The sequence below is a fragment of the Macrobrachium nipponense genome, chromosome 1, assembly GCF_015104395.2.
Source record: "Macrobrachium nipponense isolate FS-2020 chromosome 1, ASM1510439v2, whole genome shotgun sequence".
In the NCBI taxonomy this organism is placed as follows: domain Eukaryota; kingdom Metazoa; phylum Arthropoda; class Malacostraca; order Decapoda; family Palaemonidae; genus Macrobrachium; species Macrobrachium nipponense.
The window spans coordinates 184,936,726-184,951,455 of NC_087200.1; the positions used below are offsets into that span (position 1 = coordinate 184,936,726).

The following is a 14,730-nucleotide window of genomic DNA, read 5'->3' on the forward strand; positions in this document are numbered from 1 at the left end:
TCCTGTAAGCAAATAATATTTGCATTACATTCTCTAATTAATGGTTTTAATTTTTCATTATTTGATATGTATCCTCTGATATTCCACTGTAAAATAGACATTTTAAGAAGGTTTTGGATTTTGTTTTAACATCTTTATTGGTTTTCCTGTACTTTGTATTTTATTGAAGTTGTATAATTTTGCTGTACTTTGTTGTTCTTTTGTTTGTTTGTTTGTTTGTATGGTGCTTTTACGTTGCATGGAACCAGTGGTTATTCAGCAACGGGACCAACGGCTTTACGTGACTTCGAACCACGTCGAGAGTGAACTTCTATCACCAGAAATACACATCTCTCACTCCTCAACGGAATGGCCGAGAATCGAACCCGCGACCACCGAGGTGGAACGCTAATACCATACCAACCACGCCGCTGAGGCACTTTTGTTCTTCTTTTGGTGGGTGATGTATTTCTGCTGTTGTTTTCTTTGTTGGCTGAAGAGTCTCAGATGTTCTTTTTATTAGAGGTGCATTTAAATGGCTTTTGATCTTGAGTTCTATTTCAATATTTTCTTCAATTTTATCTGATATTTTAACTTTCTCTTTTTTCATTTTTTGTTTGCAAGCAATTTTCGTTGACTTTGTCTTGTCTGTATTCATTTTTTTCATATAGATGTTTGGTCTTACTGATTGTATAATTTCTTTTTTGGATTTGGGTGGGGTTGTTTCAAGTAGTCTTTGTTTGTCTTTTGACTTAGCTCTTGTATTTTGCTTGTCCTCCAAACTCATCATGTCTTCATGCATTTCTGGTGTTGGTAAAATATTATATAAATTTGTGTTACTAATATGTTCTGTAGCTTCTAAACTTGAATGTTGGGCCTTTATATTATGAGTATTTTCTGTTTGATTTATACTGTATAATTTTGTAGGAATTTGGTTTTGCACTTCTTTATTTACTACCTCTTTATGTGTTTTTCCTTGCTGGATCTTGTAAACCTCTTACTTTTAGTTCTATCTTAGCTTCCCTTATTGACATTCCACTTCTTTCTTGTAAGGTTTTTAGTACAGTGTTGTATAAGTAATAAGCGCATTCCTTTGATCTCGAGTGGTGATTCTGATCACAATTTATGCAAAGTGGGTTTTCAGTCCCATTTTGTTGTGTGGTTGTATGATCCACAACATGCACATCTTGGAGCTTTACTACAATTTTTACTTGAATGGCCATATTTACTACATGATTTGCATTGTAGTGGTTTTGGGATATATGGTCTCAACTCTCTCGTCTGCCCTAATACTTTAATTGGTAAAGGGAGTTCGTTTCCTTCAAATTTCAGTTTAGCTATACGTATGTATATTTATTTTTGAATTTTTCCTACTTGGGATATCATAGATGTCACATTCTTCAATGTTTTTGTATCTTTTCTTAAGCGAGTCCATCAAAATATTTTTATCTATAAATTCGTCATCATTATTTGGCAGGATTATAGTACCACAAATACTATTAAGTTTATTATGCTTGGCGACTTTTATTTTTGTGTTATCTAAGTACGTAATTTGTAAGTAATTTTCTGATTGGGCTTTAGTAGTGGTTTCCACTATCCATGTATTAAATTGTGTTTGGCAAAATTTCATGTTTTCTGTTGGGTATCTGGTCAGTAAATAACTTTCTAATTTGAAATTTGAAATTTTGTTTTCACTTTCTATTGTCAAAAATCTTGTCCAACTGTCCTTTCCAAAAAGTGATTCAAATAAAGCTAGGGAAGGGCTAGGCTGGAATTTTCTTTTGATAAATCTTTTAGGCCTAATAAAAGGCTCCATGGTTGCTATATTTTGGGTTGAAGTATCCAAAAGGGTGTCCTTGTTCGTTTCCAGGGTCAGATGGGAATTCAGTGTCAAGGGGTCACATTTTCCAGGGGACTGGGTTCCATAGTCAATTTCCATTTTTTCTTTTTTTGAAATTACAGAGAAACCAACTGCAAGTCATGGAAAAAACTGGGTCTCCTCTCAAAGACTTCCCCTTCACCAAAGACACATAGCAGAGACCAACTCCCATATGTCCACCCCCTGCTCTACCCCGAAGGGATGGCTCTATTATAACATGATTGGCTCAAGTGTAAGCAAAACCCGCTTGATAGGACCGAGGGCATAGCTAGTATGCAATCATCCCCAATCATGTTATTTTAGAGGGCAATCCGGATAAATTGCCGAGAGTCCTACCCTGGAGACTATACCTCCCCGGATTCCGTAGACAAGTCCCCACAGGTAGTCCCGCCCCAATAAATATTGATGAAGAATCACATCAATATCCTCAGGGTCCAAACATATTCGAGTGGCGGACCAAACCACTATAGTCCCTGCCATTTGGATCACGGTAAAGCCTAAGTTCAGAGACCCAGCTCCTACCTAACCTGCACGAGGGTTTTAGTGAATAGAAGGAGGACAGCTAGGGGGAGCAACTGGGTGATAGAAAGTAAGAGATTGGAAGATGATCAAGTAAAAGAAAAATTGAGACATTTAGATTCAAACTAGGAGATAATTCTCCCAGTTCGAAAGCCCTCTTGCCCGCTACGCAGTTTCAACCATAGGTTGGAAATGCGTAACTCCGTCAAGGCAGTCTCAACTTAAGAGGGGCAGCATTGTGGGATCTTCCTTTTTTAAACCAAATTTCTCAAACTGGTTGTTTCTTTTCAGTAGTTTGATTTGAACCGCTTTTACAAGATATCCTGCTTGGCTATCTTCCATGATTTTTTTTAAAGGGGAACTTCCCTCTACAGTAGATTTTCTTAATACGTAATGAACTCTGAGGTTTGGGGGTACCTCTTGATAGATATGTTACCATAGTTTTCAGGCCTTACCTAAAATTCGTTTCTGTTGGCACATCAAAATAATAAATCATTCTAAAGCAGTAAGTAGGTACATAATTTTGAGAATTAACATGTAAAGTTCATGTTGGAATAAAAAAAAAAATACACGACATTTTGCAATAGTACCCAATTAAATTACAGTTGTCCTGTACTATGAAAAGATTTATGAACATATTCAAATGACTGTCGTCAAAGAACAAATCATAATGGTAATCACAAGCGATACTGGACACAAAAGTGATTGCAAAGTACATTTTGTATACACTACACTCTAAAGATCTCTAAAGATACTTACTCCTGCCCAACTGATTCGGTCATATTAGGTAGCCTACCATTCACACCATGTTCAAATTTCTCTGATAACAGTCGTTGTCTATTACCTGGAGAAATCTGTTAAATAACAGATTGGTGACTTCTTTTTTTTTATGGAGCATCATCCTTAACTGTGAAATTCTGGAACAACTTCTGGCTATTATGCAGAGCTCAGTATTTCTATTTTCTGAATGGAATATACTAGTTAGTCTTATGGTTGGAGTTCCTGTAAAGGGTTGCCACTTACAATAAATACTCTATATTATACTACAAAAGGTGCTAAAGTTTTCTGCAGTTGCAGTGCCCTTTGTTCCCCAGTTGCATTGCTTTCTGTCTTTTGCTTTATGTATATTCTCTTTAGTCTATTACTAATTATAGTATTTCCATTTAGGAACAGATCCTTTGGGTAAGCCCTAATACAGTCTACAAAAATGACTTGGTCTTGCTCAGATATCAATACTTTCTAATAACATCCTTACTGGGGTTGGTGTTGACAGTTCAGACTTCTTAAAAGCAATGATCGTTTAGCCTTGAGGTGATGGTGAGCAATGATTAAACTGAAGGGTTTAATTAAAGAGTTTAGTTATCAATCAAGGATAGATCACAGTGAGCCCTGAAGCACTGCTCCAGTCCCAGCTGCAGTGCCTTCTGCCTTAAACGTTTCCTAAATTCCATTTGATCCCTTCTAATCTGGTTGTCTAATTTTGTTAACCTGACCTCGTTCCACTTTTAATTTTCATTTAAGAACAAAACCTTTGAGTAAGAACTATACAAGTCTGGCAATGTAACTTGGTGGTTTTATTTTTCTACATTTCTTAATGACAGCATTCTGTTGTTTGGATGACTAGTACTGATCATTTATCTCTTTACAATGAATATTCAGCCCTCTGGATGGTCTATCATTCAAAGCTTATAGTATTTCACAGGCTTCTGCTGCATGCAATTTCTTCTATACCTGTAAATAGCTGTTCTGACGGAAAAAGTTAATTGAACTACGTATTTTCTACAAATAAACTAGTAAGGCACAAAGTCACAGAGAACATAGAATCCACTAAAGTTATTTAGTATAATCATGGAGTAACAGTTAGTTGGTTGATTTGAGAACAAAACCCTCTAAGTAATTACACTGTGAACTTCCTTCCTTCCTAAGGAATGCAGGCAATCCAATGTAGTAATCTTCTTACTTCCAGCAGATAAAAAAATAAAACCTCTTCAAGATCACCTGTGCATGGAAATGAATGCTAACATATAAAAAATTAAAATACTATTTGTATAATTTATTTTTATGAAATCCATAAGAAAACATGGTATACATACTGTAATTTCTCCTTAGTCTTATATAGCCATAACAACTCTACAATACTAATAGTATATTTAAAATTTCAAAGAAATAACAAAGTTTTTCACACAAGAGTAACAAATGAAAGATGAAAGTCAGGTTGAGTTTCTGTTGAGAAATATTTAGCAACCGATAAGAGAAATAATAGAAAGTATCAATATATCCACATATACACACACACAGTAATAATGGGAGTGTGAAATAAATAAAGAGTGAACTGATCATCCTCATTAAAAATCTAAAACCAAATATACAATACTTTATGCTAGAAGGTTTTTGACAGTCTCTGGATCACGTGGCAAAAGAGTAGCTGGATCTGAATAGCCATTTTTAGGGTCATGAACTAATTCGTAGAGTTTGGCATACACAGTAGAGACGGCTTCTGCAGTGCGCTGCTGCAGTGTACGGCGGAAGTTGGAACTTAGGAGCAACCTGGTGTGTGGAAGCATCAGGTGATCTGGAGCTGCTAAGAAACCATCTAATTTTGTCTGAAAGCAAAATCACAAAATGACATGTGGATTTCATTATCAACTGTCAATACTGAAATAGTACTAAAATGAGTTCTAGGAGGCTATCTGGTTAACATAACTGCTGTCAGAGCTCATTATTTTAAATTTTCATCTTTACAGTATGTATCATGTTTCTAGCATTTATGTTATACTTTCATGTTTCTAAAAGCACTTAAAGCGGTAAATGGCGTAATTTATCTCTCTAAGTAAGGTATGTAAAATTTAAGGAAAATTAACACATGAATGCACCTTCTAGTATTGTTGCTTACAATAGTAAGCTATAAAAAATGAATGAACAGGGAGGAAAAGTTAAAGATTACAGTACCACAAAGGAACGAGTATATACTAATGAAGTGATTTTGGAATGGTCATGAAATGAAATTCCCTGGATGTTGATAATGAGTCTTTTACATTACAGAAAACTTTTTCTTCTTATAAAGGGGTCAATTTGGTCTGACTTCAAGAGCACAAAAAACCCGCATAACATATAATACACCTCAGCTTATGGCACCAAAGAGAAATTATCCAACTTTACCTTAAATGATGGCTACAGTTCCTATATTTAAAAGAAATTATAGTGATACTACAGTTTAGAGTACAAACCTTCATTTGACAACATGTTTACATACCATGAATGACTGTACAACCAGGGGCTGGCAAGCTGGATTCTGTGAAAGAGGGGTGGGTGGTGGATGAGTGATGAAAGGGTACATGCCAGCTACTCCAACACTGTGGCACACCCCATTGATCTGCTCTTGGGCTAGCGTGTCAAGCTGGGCATCTATCTGACCCTGTTGATTATAAAAAATGATTTTTTTGTTATTTGCATAAATATCCTACAGATACTCCATAACCATTAATGAAAGTAACAAAATTTCCCTCAGTTGGTAGGGCTTAAATGACTTTTATAAAATTAGATTTTGTATATACTTACAGGTAACTACATAGCTATAAGTTTCTACTTTCGTGGCAGCTTAAATTTGAAATTTGCGTTAGCGATTCCTTTGTTTTTGAGTAGGTAACTGGCCCCGCCCACTTTCATGGAAGCATGGGTTAGTGATTCTTTTGTTTTTGAGTAGGTAACTTTCAGGGAAGCATAAGTACAACACAGCTAAAGTAGTCATTTGTTTTTGCCCTATGTCCATGAGCGGGGAGGAGGGCGAGCTCCAATCATGTAGTTACTTGGTAAGTATATACAAAATCTAATTTTATTATATAAATAATTTTTTTTTATAAGTAACTAACTACATAGATGAATCCCACAGTGACAGGAGGTAGGAATCATGGCCATAAACTACTCAAAAACAGTCAGTAATAGAGATGAATTTGCAATAGTATATTGGCTACTGCAAATTAATCTCCATTGCTGTGAATGTGTAACCCCTTTTTTTGGTGAATGGACACTATTGTTCCCTCTTCTTAAGGATCCTGACAGTTACAGATGCCACTAATTCTTGCGAGCCATCTCTGACCGCCTTATCAGCACACGACAAAACTCCTAACCAGTCTGACGAAAAGTATGTTGAAGGGAGGCTCAATCCTCAATCTTCTTGGCAAGTGTGCCTATGGTCCAGTCAAGAAAACTGAAGATTTAGAAAACTTTTAACGTGTCACGTAGTAGGTGATCCAGTTCCGAAGCAGTGAATATCTTGGTGGAGGAGAAGGCTGACCTCCTTGCCAAATCAAACTGGAGAAGTCCCCCTGGGAGGAGGCAGAAACTCCCAAAGAAGGAGCTTCCCCAGTAACATAGGAAAGGTATCTCCTTTTCGACAAGTGAGAAGGAGGAGCACAAAAAATTGCCTTTCCTGCATCCCTCTTCTCTGAGAGCTAAGTCTCAATACCAGACAGGGCTTTCCTCAATGAGGAGGACAGAACCATACTAGGCAACCTGAAATCTTCAACAGGCTGTCTCATCATAAAGTCTGATAAGCAGAGGTTGACTGATGAAGATTGGGTTCCTCCTCTTTGGCTGAAATCAGAGACGTATGCAATACCGAAGAATCCCGAGTCGTTGACGGATTCTGCAGTAAATCCAGGATACTATCCAGGCGATGTCGCATTAGATCCAGGGAAGGATCCTGAACATCAGGTGGATAGGAGTGAAGTCTAGAATGAGCGGTCAACACTACTAGACGTTGGCACCAATCCTAAGAATGACAGTATACGAGCACAGGTGAACACTCAAGCACTACACTCTTTGATCCTCCCAGACACTTGGATCCACCAGATCGCATGGGTTCCACTACACACTTGGATCCCTTAGATCCCACTGAGCATTTGGATCCGTAAAATCCCACTGGATATTTTCATCCCTTAGTATCCACTGACACCATGGATCCCTCGGATCATACTGAAACTGAGAATCTCTCAGATTCCACCACTAACGTGGATACCCGTGATCCCACAGCACTTTTGGATCTGTCAGATCCCACCGAATACTTGACACCTTTCAATCCTGACACAAGAGGACTGGAAGCCTGTGTGGGCGTCGCATATACTGGCGATCTGACACTGAAACGGTATGTGAGCCTTTGGGAATGTCTCAAAAGCTACAAGAAGGTTCAGAACTACGATCCTGATCCTTACATCGCTTACAAGGAAGCAAAGAAGAGTGATTCGATACTGGAATTGACCTTTTCAGTGGTCTAGAAACGTTCTTATACCTACAGCTTTGTCTACCACTCGCACTCGAATCTAACTCATTGGACGAAAGAGCGTGAACATCAAGTTGGACACACTTCCACTGGCTTTCCTACAAGTCCTGGGATCCTTGCATTATAGGCTTGGTTGTGGGGGCAACTACCCTAGGGCAAATCCCACTGAGCTCCTTAGGATCTCCAGTTTGTCTCCTCCCAGGTTTAGGGGTTTGACAGGGACCTTCGTCCGGGAGCCTTGGTGGGACGGATAGCCACCTCCTCTAAAACACTTGTACCTTGTTCTTTTGAACTAATCTTATCCATTAAGCACTTAACAGAATTCCAAATTTGGGCAACAGAATTCACAAGCAAATTAAATTTATGATCCATCCTAGCTTCTACACTGGCGATGGTATTGGGATCGGAAGACTGGGAGCTAGGTAAAGGAGTATGTAGTAGGAAAAGCAGGACAACTGTTGATCAGTTAGAAAGCAGTCACAGGTGTAGAAGGAGTGGGAATAAAACGTGAATCCTGACTAAACCCTTTCTTTTTGGCTCTAGCAGCTGTTCTTCTTTTCATGTTTCTCTAAATAACTAGTCAAAGTCTTCCACTTTCCCATTGGGTGGTGCAGCTAGACAAAAATCAACTCAGCCAATCAAGCTAAAGGTTTCTTTCATGAAACCCAAAACATTCTTACCTGATCTGGAATCCTATCTGGATTTTACCACCACCAGAAGTTGGATTCCATTCAGGGAACAAGGCTCTCATATGTGTGCAGCAAAGAGCAGTCTTGTGGAGAAAACCACTTCGATTCAGCCAGACTGAAACAGAAGTGGCATGAAGGGAACCCTGTGCTTGGGTCCAAAAGCCCTATAAAATCACTCAAAATAAATACCACACTCCTATACAAAATTTGTACCTTTATGCTCCCCAAAATATTAAACCCGGGATTTAAACAAAAGAGCCTAAAGGATTGCTCTTTCTTTGGTTCAGGAAAGGATTATCCACTATCAGTAGCAGATCAAGGGTTTTACTGTTTTCAAACACGATTCAAGATACTTAAGGTAGTGAGTGTGTAAAAACCAAAATGCATTTCTAATGCGCCACACCAATCCTATCCTGAAGCAACAGAGTACAGCTGCTGCTCACAATATGAGTGTTTACCTTCAATAACGGTAAAAGAAATGGAGCTAGTTCTCATGTACTAGCCTAATCAAATATGTCACAGAGGACCTTGTGTTCTTTGACAAAGGCGTTCTAGGTTTCTAAAAACAGAAAAGAAAAAGTTAACTTGCCTCTTCCAAGCTTAACCTTTGACAAATACATTCTAGGTTTTCTAAAAACACAAAACAAAAAGTAACTTGGGCTCTTCCAGGATTAACCTTAGACAAAGGTGTTCTAGGTTTCTAAAAGGATAAATACCTCTTCCAGGCTTAACCAACCTGAATAAGTGGCTCAACAGGACAGAGAAGCGTTTCCTCTTCTTCCCCACTAAGAAAGTTACATTGGAATTCTTACAGTTCTCTGTAAAGCGTAGCCTTAACATCACCCTCAGCTCTAAGGCAGAAAGATAAAATAGCATTACCTTTACCACAGCTTAAAGAAGGGTACTTCAAATAAATTTACTCATTAACTGCCAACAGTGCTAAATAAAAGGTTTCATAGTAAATAATTCAGATAAAGTTTAGACCTGCATCTACACTCCAGACAGAAACTGATATAGAGATGAAGGGGCTTCAATGTCAACATCTTACAGTGCTGATCCTCAGCGAGATCTAAAAACATGTGTTGCAATAACAATGAAATTACAAAATGATAACTTTGAAATTAGACAGCGAAAAAGTCTTACTATCTCCGAGAAAGCAGAAAAACACTGATGTCTACAAGGTTCCAAAAGCTGGAAATTCGTCTAGAATGGCACCTTCAGCAATATACAGACTGCTGCTTCTGACACAAGGCCACAATTGTTTTCCACTTGATTAAGGATAGATCTTATGATACCTTGAAAATCCTCTGATTGGGAGGAGACATTCTAGCATCTACATGTGGTTAAGAGATGCATAAGTTAGTGGAAGTGCATGAAGTGCATGGAATTGTGTAGTTGAGTTGATTTCCTCTTAAATGAGGAATAAGAGAGACATCTACCGTGAGCGCTAGAAATTCTGAAAATCATTTGCTCTGATGCTACAAGGGCTCTACAGGAGTCACTAAGCAATTCTTGAACCTGAAATCTCTCAGTAGTACTAAGAGATACAAGGGGGAAGCCTATGAGTCTGAATCAGGCCACATTACGGAAACTCATCCACTGCCTAAGTCTGAGGGCCATCAAAGGAGCAGTAATTGTCTGGGTGTTCCTGTTCATCTACATGCTACTAAGTCTACACAAGTGCTCCTCAAATCCTACAGCGACTGCTAAACTTATGGAAGTAAAGGCCATCTGTAGGTAGTTTGTTCTTTCTGAATCCCCTATTGCCAAAACACTGTCCTTCCATAGAATGAATGATCAAACCAATATTATGTTATTCACTGCCCTTAAAGCAGCAAACTTCCCAGAAAGACTTTGTTTCTGACCATGGATAAACCTGCTAGGCATATCTAATGGTCTTTCCATTGCTCTGACATCTAGAAAGTTTTACTAGGTGTAGTGCTGACCATTCTATGTTGTATGAAAGTGTAATGGCATTAGTTAAAACTTTATTTTGTGTTGCACAACAAAGGAAAAACCAAAACTTGGACAAGCAGGCTTAAGAACAAAATGGAAAACTCTTGGTTACAGAGTCTCTCCTACAGAACCTGGCGACAAAGATGGTTCCAGATTACTCACAAATTTAATGAACATTAGTTGTAAGTAGTAATTTCCTACGCTGAGACTGTACATTAATTGAGCCTGATTATCTGATCAAATCCCCAGTGAGGCCATGTTTCCTAATAAAGAAAGCCTTTACCATATGCAAAGCTTCTTCAGGCCTAAAATTCTCCAAGAACCAAGTGCCCAGTATGCATCTTTGATAAAAAAGCCTGCACAATTAAGTATCTTCCCCACATCACTAGATAAGAATGAGGATTTAGAGAATTAAAAATCATATTACATGGAAACTGGATCAGGTGAAGCAACAGGTCCTTGGCCTTTGGAATACTGTTGACAGAGTTGGCCAACTTGAACCAGTGATTCAGTAGAAAACATTCTTGCTCCTAAAAAGGACTTTAGATAATATAAACATTATAAATTTGAAAGAGAAACGGTAATTGAGGCAGTAGTACGAGATTTGCCAATAGCAGAAGAAAAAGCATGCAAAGAACGAACAAGTGGATTTTGACAAGGAAAAAGGAATAGGCTAGCAGACATGAATTTAGAATAACCAAAACATGAGAGATTGGTTAAACCGTTGACTGAGACATAACAACGGAATATGTAAAACTCCCTACAGACACATTATGTATTAGCATCTCAAAAAAACTGTCTATACTTATATATTATTAATCCTATGTACGCTAACACCTCAAACTAGGTGCCGATGATAGCAGAATGCACATACAGAGCGAAGATTGACGTTTCCCAAAATGGTCCTTAGGTGTATGTCCAAAATGGTCCTTAGGTGTATGTGTTAAAAGGAATTCAGATTGTGAAAAGGGGGAAGCAGGTATTGGAGAGCACAGAACCCCATCACCCTGAGAACTGACCTGGTTCCCTGGTAGCTGACTCTTTCACAAAGTCCCAATATCGAAGGGAATTCGAAGGCTTGGGCTACGTACTGACTAGGGCACCAACACCCACTTCTAACAGGGGAACGCGAAAAAGAGCGCATACTATGGAGGGATTTGGAATGTTCCCTGATACAAACTCAGTTCAACTTGTATTAGAACTTAAAATAAGTTAGTGTCATGTTCTAACTTCTCGATATGCTTTTGCTGAATGGAATGGGGTGCAGAAGGGGGGGGCTACAAAGGAAGTCTCAATATTAGCGCTACCAAAATATAGCTAACTTTAACAGTAGGTAAGGTTCATCCCAAATAACTTAATTTCATGTACATAAGAAAGCTTAGGAATCAAGTCCAGTTTGGGAATATTTTTTAGAGCTGTTCTGTTTCAGAAAAAAAAAAATTCTGTGGTGGTATATTTTTCATAATTTTAAGTGCTGAATTTATTACAAACAGTTCTGCAATGAAAACAAGCATTACTTGTTAAAGAGAAGTGATCTGTCCTCTAAGATGTCAGCATATCTTATGCCTGACAGATTAGCAACCACCAATATAAATTGAATAGTATGTTCTATTGCGTAACCTTTTTGATGTTCAGAAGTACAGTATAAGCATAACTTTCAAACTCATAATACACATAATTACAAATTCTGACCTTAAGGGAAATCCATGGAAGAGGCAATTCTACTCCTAGGGAAATTCTGAATCTCAAATTAGGAGACAAGTACAGGCGGTCCCCGGGTTACGACGGGGGTTCCGTTCTTAAGACGCGTCGTAACCCGAAAATCGTCGTAAGCCGGAACGACGTTCTTGAAAACATGTCCACAGGGAAAATTTCACTACTAATTTGCAATTTTTCTTAGGGCTTATCTCTAAAATTATCACTAATTTACTTTTTTCATGTGCAACACTGTGTATTCACAAATTACTGTATATTTTCATTAAAATACAAGAGAGAGAGAGAGAGAGGAGAGAGAGAGAGAAAAAAAAAAATAACTCCTTACGGTTTCAATAGATTGAAATGAGTCTGTATGGCAACTTTTTCCCCCTCCCATAAACACATATATTTCTCCAGAGAAGAGAGAAAGAGAGGACTGTGCAATTATGTTTGTCGTCTATCAATTCAATTTCTTTTGCTGAGAGCGAGAGAGAGTAAAAGGAAGAAATAGAAACACCAAATGTATGACAAGTATCTTGAGAGAGAGAGAGAGAGAGAGAGAGAGAGAGAGAGAGAGAGAGAGAGAGGAGAGAGAGAGAGAGAGAGAGAGAGAGAGAGAGAGTTGTCCTCACAGTATTTAAAAGAGAGAAATGGAATGATTATTGTATTTAAAATACTCAGATATGAATTTTGTACTTACAGTTAATAAGTATTATTATTGGAAAATATTAATGATAAACTTATTACATACATGTCCATGAAAATGATCTCATCTCAGTAAGAGAGAGAGAGAGAGAGATTACATAAAACCATTAAATTCGTTGCCCATTGTATGGCATTAAGCTCCGAGTGTCATTCGAGTTGAGTTAGGGAAATTGATACAGAAAAAGACAAAGGGAAGAATTTTCTTTTGAAATTAGTTTTTTATCGTATTATTACTACTTCTATTATTATTATTATTATCATTATTATTATATTATTATTATTTGAAAATATAATAAACACATGCATCTACCATAAAAATTCTCTCATCTCAGTAAGAAAGAGGAATTATCCTTACAAGTGAAATGGAAAGGTCATTTTCATCTCTTTAAAATACGACCATTATGAATTTTGTAATTAAAGTTTTATTATTATTATTATTATTATTATTAAATAACTGAAATTATCAATAAACATTTTACATACTAGTACCATAAAAATTCTTTCATCTCGGTAAAAGAGAGAGAGAGAGAGAGAGTGTTTATCTCTCTCTGTTCTCTCAAAAAATACTTATAACGCTTCCAGCGAAAGAGAGGGATTGAGTTACCACAATGACACATTATTATCTTGTGTGAGAGAGAGAGAGAGAGAGAGAGAGAGAGAGAGAGAGAGAGAGAGAGAGACGAGAGGAGATGAGAGAGAAGGGGAGAGAGAAGAGATGAGAGAGAGAGAGAGAGAGTTAACCTTAATTAAAAGTGACATGGATAGATTAGTACGTATTGTATTTCTTTAAAATACTATCACATATGAATTTTGTAATTACAGTTATATTATTATTATTATTATTTGAAAGTATTAAAAACAAATAGTACAAGTACATAAAAAATCTCGAGTCTCAGTAAATGAGAGAGAGAGAGAGAGAGAGAGAGAGAGAGAGAGAGAGAGAGAGAGAGAGAGAGAGAGAGAGAGAGAGAGAGAGAGAGAGGGGGGGGAAAAATTTCAGGACCACGTCATTGCAACACTGCAGCTCTTCCCCCAACTCTTCCCCCTCGGGCTGTCACAGAACTTGATATATCTGACAGTTTTAGTACCTGCATCTGAGGAAAAGGTTACAGAGAAGACTGGGATTTCCTTCATTCTTCCATAATTTTTTAAATATAAGCTAAAATCTTACTAATTCACTATGGTATTTTCTTTATTGAATTGATATTATTTTTGCTGTACTAATTATATAATATTTGAAAATAGTAAATCATTTCTTTATCATACAAAAAAACATACATCTTTGTAGTAGAGAGAGAGAGAGAGCGAGAGAGAGAGAGAGGAGAGATGAGAGAGAGAGGAGATGAGAGAGAGAGAATTATTATTTTTATGGAGATACCGAGTTACTGACAGCTATAATGAAACATTGTAATGTAATATTAAAACAGAAGAAGAATTCTAAAAAATACATATGTATTTGTTGGCTTCATGATTGCAGTCTGATTAATTTTATATTTTATGAAATGTATTTAGTCATGAAAATAAACATCAAAATACACTAATTAGTGATTATTTTCATCAGAAAATACAGAGAGAGAGAGAGAGAGAGAGAGAGAGAGAGAGAGAGAGAAACTGTGCTAAACTATAAAGGATTCTTATCATAGTTTGTGTTTTTTAAAAGCGTTGTAAACTCGGAGCGTCGGAAGCGTCAGCGTCGTAACCTCGGAACAAGCGTCGTAACCCAGGGCGGATTTTTCAATTAATATTTAAGAAAAAGTGTCGTAACCTCGGAACGTCGTAAGCCGGACCCGTCGTAACCCGGGGACCGCCTGTACTGTGAAAGCAAACTAGGATGGAGAAAAGAAGAGAAAGTTGAATAAAATCAAATTAATTTTTTCAATCTTGGTTGGGTGAAGCTGGTGAGAATTCTCCAGCTAATGTAAGCCAACAACACTTGCGAAAGAATGACAACAGCCATTACTGCTACTAATGGTTACAAGATGTGCATGCCACAACAGTCACTTTTTGCCACCCTCTTCAATCTTCAAGGC

The 14,730-nt window shown here is 37.4% G+C and overlaps 1 pseudogene; it reads right to left on the bottom strand.

The window, feature by feature from the left end:
• Positions 1 to 4,415: 4,415 nt before the first annotated feature.
• LOC135219027 (conserved oligomeric Golgi complex subunit 6-like) overlaps positions 4,416 to 14,730 on the bottom strand; it is a 64,844-nt pseudogene continuing 54,529 nt past the window's right edge.